Source organism: Seriola aureovittata, chromosome 14 (genome assembly GCF_021018895.1).
Source record: "Seriola aureovittata isolate HTS-2021-v1 ecotype China chromosome 14, ASM2101889v1, whole genome shotgun sequence".
Taxonomy (NCBI): Eukaryota; Metazoa; Chordata; class Actinopteri; order Carangiformes; family Carangidae; genus Seriola; species Seriola aureovittata.
Window position 1 is genome coordinate 10,646,723 of NC_079377.1, and position 7,734 is coordinate 10,654,456.

Consider the following 7,734-nt stretch of genomic DNA (forward strand, 5'->3'; position numbering starts at 1 on the left):
TTAAAAGTCTTGTGTCTTGCTTCCCTGCGTACATTTTATGTGGTGGAATGTAACCGAGTATCCAACATCCAAGTACTGTCCCTACATACGGCGCAACTTTTTAGGTATGTGTACTTTTAGTATTCAGTTTTCTTTTCAGAAGGTAGAACTGTGCTTTTCATTATTTATTGAATTAGCTCTGTCTTGACCAAATTCAACATTCAGATACAGCCTAGTTAATGATAACATTAATGATGTTTTTCTCATAAAATACTGCATGTATTTTTACTACAGTACATTTTTCACAACTGGTTTTATAGCTCCAGCAGCAGCAGTGGTAGTGGAGCAGCAATAGACACTAAAGCTAAACAAAGAAAACAGTGCCACCTGCAAAAAGTGAAATTTCATCAACAGAAACTATAGCACCCAAAAGAAGTATTTGAAAAGAACTGTGCAAAAACACGACAGTTCATCGCACCAACCACGCAAATTAGTGAGTAGCAATAGGGAGATAAAAGAACCACTGAATAGAAAGGGTGCAGGTGTGCACTGGCCTGTGTTTCTCTTTATTTGGGTTATGGAGAGCGGCTTGAATGAATCAGCACGTCCCAGTGTTCAATAACTCTTACAGTAAGTCTTTTTTAACCACACCATATAAGGTAACTGCAAAGGATGAACATGAATGGTAAGCTGTAGAAGTGACTAGTAAATACTGGTGAAATATCCAGATGGAGCAGCACAGGAAGAGACAGACAGGGAAATCGGTGTCTTTGTACTTGACTCTGTCCCGAGCTGTTCTGGGCTGCTGTGTGCAGACAACGACGGAAATACAGATTAGTAGCAGATGGTGTCATCCAGGGTGCAAGGCATAAACATTCGAGTGCTTAACACTCCGATAAATCAACACAAGACCCTTGTGGAGTTAGCGGAACAAATGGGGAAAACAGGAGTGCGTAATGCAAGGTGCCAAATCGCTGAATGAGTCTTGAAATCACTTCAGATAGTAACCCTTTGAACATCTTGAGCAGTTTGCTGCATTAATTCCTGACTCTTTTGTTTTTGTTGCAGAAAAGGTTATTCCAAGTTTTCAATTGCACCTTCAAAAAGGAAAGAAGAACCACTTTCTAAGTGCACAGTCTTTCCTCATGCAAGGTCTCCATAAAGTTACGACACTTCGTCCGCTCCATTAAGCCAAGGTGCAATGGTGAGATGAGATGATAGCTTGGCATCTGAGTATAAACCATCAAGTCTCTCCACATTTCTCAGGGTCATTAACTCGCCCCCACCGACCTAAACCCCAACCTCTCGCTGACACAAAGATAGCATTTCAACATCAACCTCCACTATTAACAAATTCCTTTGTTTTTATGACAGAATTTATTCCCTCAAAGTTTTATGTTTTTCTCTCTAATCGTCTTTAACCAAGCTGGGGATTTAACAGCACATGTGGTTGAGATCCACTTCGCTGCATGGATGTGATTGGTATGCACGTCCGTGTGTGCGTGTTGCTTATATTTCTGCTATCGATTTGTGATATTACTGTTGTTGCGTAAAACCTAGCTGATGTTCCTCATCTTTTACTTTTGCCATAAAATGAAGAAACAAAACAAGCTTTCAAGAGAAAGATGTGATCAGACTAGTACTACTCAGGTTTAGTGTGCTGGCAGCATTTGAAAATCCATCAAAAAGAAGAAGAAGCCCAAATATGTCATCTATAATTCTGTGCTTGAGCTTAGTTTTCAGGTTGTTTGGTGGCCAACCAACCATGACTATCACCTGCCTGTCCAACTTAAATTTGAGGGAAGAACTTTAGGTCCCAGCGTTACTCTATTTCATATTGTGCCAGGTTTTCATACCCTCGAATGAACTCCAATTCAGCAGCAAGGAAAATGTCTCACAATCTAATTTTCTTCAGCACCGAACACACTGGCTATTGCAGGGACGTAGACAAATGTTATTCCTTCACCATGGCTGCAGTACGCTAATTTACCCTGAATGCTTAAAAACTTTCGGTGTACAGGCAGAAGCAGGATGCCAGCTATAAAACCTGGACTCAATAATGAGCAGGAAATTCTCCTCTGGAACATTTGGTATTCTTCAACATATCATTCCTGCTGACTGCACCTATCTTCAATGTGTTTTCAATGATTGTGCTCTTGTATCAAAGTCCGACGTGCAGTACATTCTCTTCTCAACTTGACAATACTAAGGCAAACAAGTAGACACAGCTCATTTGGAGCCTACTTGTGTCTGTGTCCATGTGATGAATTTAAGTCCAATATTCCTTCTGCTTTCAGCTCGGTTTGGTCTCCACCAGCTCCTGAGGGAAATGTCTGGCTATTTAATGGCAATATGCTTCACTGTGTTCGCTGGCTGGTCGCTCAGTTTGTCTTTGTGTTCTTGGTGCTGGGCAGGTAGACCCGGGACAGTAGGTTTATCAGACCTTTTGTTTTTAGAGTCTCTGAAAATAGCTGCTGGAAACAGAGTTGATAAGAGAGGTGAGAGTGAAACTTAACAGTAAAGTTGCAAACCATAAAAACCAAAAACAAATGCTCTGTGAGGCTGATAGGATCTGCAGAATGAAGTGATAACTCTCTGTGGTTTTGTCATGTGGTTCCCTTTTACATAACACAAAGTTACTTGTTAGGATTATTGCAACTTTAAATGAAGGTAAAGGCAAAATGTTTTTAAAAGTAAAAGTACTCACCATAGTGAACCTAGTCAGTATTATATACTGTATTATATTATTTTTTACTGATGTATACCATGTAAGCTGCATTTGTGGCTGTTCAAAGTGAAGTTTATTTTAATCGCAGTTTTTAAATTTCATACGGGCACTTCATAAAAAAATGTTTTCAAAACATAAATGTGCAAAGTAACTCAAAACTAATAATGCTAAAAATAAAATTCAAATAAACTTTCAAAAAAATTTTAGTGGAGTAAAAAGTATAATATGTACTATATATAAATATGAAGTAGCTAAAAATGGAAATATTTAAGTGAACCACTGTAGTACCTTAAAATTGTTTTTGATTAGTATTCAGAAAGTATTCAGAGCCCTTCACTTCTTTCACATTTTGTTATGTTGCAGCCTCATCCTAAAATTGAAAACCCTCTTTTTCCCCTCATTATCCACACTCAATTCCCCATAGTGACAAAGGGAAAACTGCATTTTAGAAATGTATGCAAATGTATTAAAAAGGATAAACTGAAATATCACATTGACATAAATATTCAAGCCCTTTGTTATTACACCTGAAATTTAGCTCAGGTGCCTCCCAAAAACAAGCCAGGAGGTCTCCCATCTCCACACATGATCTCTGGAGCTAAGCCTGAGTGATCGTCAGATTCTTGGTCACCTCTCTTACCAAGGCCCTTCATTCTTGATTACATGACCTCATGGCTTGGTTTTTGCTCTGATTGTCATCTGTGAGACTTTATATGGGACAGGTGTGTGCCTCTCCAAACCGTGTCCGATCAGCTGAATTGACCACAGGTGGACTCCAGTCAAGGTGTAGAAACAACTCAAAGATAGTCAAAAGAACTGGGACGCTTCTGAGCTACATTTGAAGTGTCATAGCAAAGGGTCTGAACACTTATGTCAATGTGACATTTCAGTTTTTCCTTTTTAATGAATTTTTGCAAATAAATGTTGTTTCCACTTTGTCATTATAGGGTATTGAGTTTAGATTGATGAGGGAAAAAAATAATTTTTCTTTATTTTAGCAACAGAATGTGAAAAAAACAACAACAAAAGTAAAGGGCCATAAGTAGTTTCTGAATGAACTGTACTTTCCACCACTGATGCAGGGATCTTGGGTGCGAAAAGGATATTGTACTTAAACATAATTATTACCCTGAACATAAACTTGTTTAGTTCACCTCCAAGAGCCTCCGACAATGTAGGATGAGTTTGTATAGTCAGTGGAGCTTCAGCTATGCTGCAGCACCTTCTGTGCCCAGGGACCCAAGGCCAGAGCTCCTCCTCTTCCTCCTCCTGCTGCTGCTGCTGCTGCTGGTGCTGCTGCTGCTGCTGCTGCTGCTGTTGCTCCTCCTCCTCCTCCTCCTCCTCCTCCTCCTCCTCCTCCTCCTCTCCGTTAAACTGAAGAGATCTCACTCTCACTTTGTTCTCTTTCTCACACAACACTGTTCATGGTGGTTGCTTTCACTGTCCATACACATCAGTCTTTTTTCTAGGTGCTTTGTTGTTGTTCCCTCTTGATCTCCTAGTCATACAAGCACATGCTGGACTGTGAAATGAGCCCAGGATTCTCCCATTTCTTAAGCGCTTATAAATTTGCACAATATATCTTATCTCTGTGCCATGCCTCTACTCATCCCGTCAGCACAAGGAGCAAAATGGGAAATCTGGAACTCATTACCAAATGATTGCATCTCAGAAATGAAAATGGAATTGTAAGAAAAGAGGGTGGAAGAAAAATAGTTCTTGTGTAATCCCCCACCCATTAACATAATGTAGGTAAGTATGAGTCAAAGTAAATTTAGGGAACCACTGCTATTATTAGTACTTTCTTTCATTTTATATAATACCTCACACTAATTTGAAGTTCAGAGCTTCAGCCCTGACTTTGTATTGCAGACCTGCAATTTGAGCACATTTTGCTTCTGTTCATATCCGACAGTTCAGATACACATCTGGCAATAAGTCCCGGCCCACTGAATTGACTAAATCCTGATTACGTAATTTTGACAAGCAACGTTGCATAAAGCTGGCAGTGTTTGACCCTCGCTAAACATGAGCAACCAGGAGGCAATTAATGGGGTTCTCACAGCCTGCCATACTTCAACAGTCCTGCAGGCAACAAAGGAAGTAAACAAGATTCCTTCTGTTCATCCTTCCGCTTAGAATATTGGCTAAGCACAAACAAAGATTTGGCAAGTCTATGTTTTGAGTCACTTAGTGTGATTTTTGTACTTTTTGTGATAATAAAATGGAAGTGTTGCCCCGCGTTGTTATAATCCCAAGCATAATATCACCTTGGAAATATTTGCTTGTGTTGAATTTACAAATCATGTATCAACAAATCCCACCCACATAGGTCACATATAAACCTTTACGAGGAGAACAAGTGAAACATTGGTTATCTCCCTTTTATGCAATGCCTGGCGTAGGCCAAGATATGCGAGCCATTTTGATATGAAAAACTGAAATTAGATGCTTTGAAAGCAAACATGTGGTATCATGGAAACTAGTGCTCCTTTTTGCAAGCTCTACTTTGTGGTCGTTTCATACTAGACTCTGTAGACAATATGTATTATCACATAAAACCATTGACATAGTTCTTGTACTGAGTGCATACTGTGCAGATGCTGGTACTCCAGATCACTGAAAAATCCTTGATGATGATAAAATTGACCTTCTGGTAACATGAGTCCCCGTTTGTTGAAAGTGTAGGATGACTAGTGGGCAGCATCAGTGTGTCAGCACACAGTTAGAACTTCCTCCGAAGCCAGAGAGTCAAACTGGAAGTCCTGCCGTGTTGCAATTTAGTGATAAATGGTGTGTACAGATCAGCTTGAATGTTTTCCACAGTTTTCTCGGTTCCCTGTTGACTTCTCAATTGCCTCACAAAACCTATGAGAACAATTCATTGAGCTACTTTTCTATAAAAAAAGAGCCCCGTTGAGTGACTCAGATGTTGTTGTAAATTACTACCTGTAACAATCTATCTCAGTGTGAGAGGAAATGCTCTTTTTGTCCTGTTAGAAAGAGGATCAGGACAGGATAGTTAGGCGGTCTGGATGATTTCAGAAAGTCGATACAGATATTATCATGTTGTCAGTTTATACATAATGTCAAGAACATCAGAGAATGAAAGTGTTCAGAAATGACGTCACATGAGCTAGTAAATGCTTTTGTAATGAAATGCGTGAAACTGGCGCTGGGTTCACACACGAAATGAATAATAATTTTGCTAGATGTGTTTCTGCACAAGAACTGTCTCAGTTTTCTGTAGCTTTCCGCAGGCCAGAGGCTTTGAGTGGTGGTTGCTGTGATGTAGCTCCATACATCAGCTATGAACAATAAACTGTGTCATCGGGTCAAATGAACAAGCATGGAAGGAAGATACATTTTGTCTACAATTTGCAGAAAGAAAATAAGCTTGCGGGGTACACAATGTTTAAATTGAGGGATGAGACAAAAACAAATGAGGTCAGCGACGATGAAACTTCACCGACCTGTGTCTGGCAAGGAAACATTAAACTATTTTGACAGTGAAAATTACTATTATGAAAACTCTTCAAGATGTCTGTATCTCCAATTTTTCTTTCTCAGGCAGCCCTGTGTAGCTGCACAGCAGTGCTTTTAGCTAAGTACTAACATTCAGTAGTTATCGAAACATTTTAAACCACAACTGCCAACCTCATGGTGCTAGAAGAAAAGTCAGATATTTCACTCTGAACGAAAGAGGTGGACCGACCAACACCGCCATCCTCGAAACAGCTGCATTTTAGTATTGCTAAAAAAATAGCTTTAAATAGCTACATGCTAACTAACTTGAACTAATCTAACTTTAGCCATATTTCAGCCATTTGTCAAAATGTTATACAGTTAGATTTGGCGGAAAAGGATGTGCTGTTTCATGTTTATTTATTTCCCTTAATAAACATATTAAGATGTTTATCTCTCCTAATAAACACACAAAAACATAAATCCTAATTAAATCAACAAAACAAAATACAACATAACGGGGAGGTATGGGTGCTGGACAAAGCTGTGTTGGGATGAGTGTAAACAGCAGAGTGTCATGTTATAATGTCCATGCTGTACACCTGCATGAATATGATTGGACATCACTTGTCACACAGCTGTGAATCAGCCAATAGGGAGCATGTTGCCAAACAGCTGATGTCAGTCCACAAGCACAACGTTAGATGGAACTAACGCTACGTTTCTTTTTAGACAAATCTAAATTTGCTTCCCAAAGTGCAAAGAATAATGTCTGCTTGTACCACTCATATGCCCCTTACTTAAATTTCGAACATAAGGCGCTATATGAATAACGTTTGATGCATTAGACTTAATTTTAAATTTACTTGGCATGCAGAAGCAGTTACCAGTGGTAATGTTGTAATCTACCTCTAGAATAGGCTCTAGCTAAATGGGAAGGGGGATGGCCACATTGGTTTTGGAGCAGCAAAGATTAATTTGATGCGATTGTCATAACCACAAGTACAGTAACACTAGTAACTATCTTACTGTAGTTAGTGTAGAGTAAATAAGGGCAGTGACACTCAAAGAAAATGCTGTTTCTCTCCAGATATTTACATACATACTGTACATTATAGAGCAATTGTCATGCAAACGCAGCCGTCATTCCATCTGGGAGATTATGCAAGGATATTTTACAATGCCAGCCATTCTGGCCAAATTTGTTTCATTGGAATTACTCAACTGTTGGCATGATCAACTTAAGGGGGCTATTTGAAGTAAATCTTAACTAAAAAGACCATTTCTACCTAACATATTTATTTTCATCATTCCCAAAACTATTGTATTTTACTGAGGACGTGATTTGCATTACATGTGTCACTCTCTCCAGTTCCCGGTACTTTAAACATTTCAGGTGCCAGATTTCCTTTTTGGATTGTGCTCCTGAGTCACACTGAACCAATTTTTTGTTAAAAACATATAAACTTCCACGGTGAAGTCACAGCTTGGAGAAGAGAGCTGGAAACTATAATTGTTTATCAACCTAACTGACATCCATCACCTTTATTTCATGGCTCCTC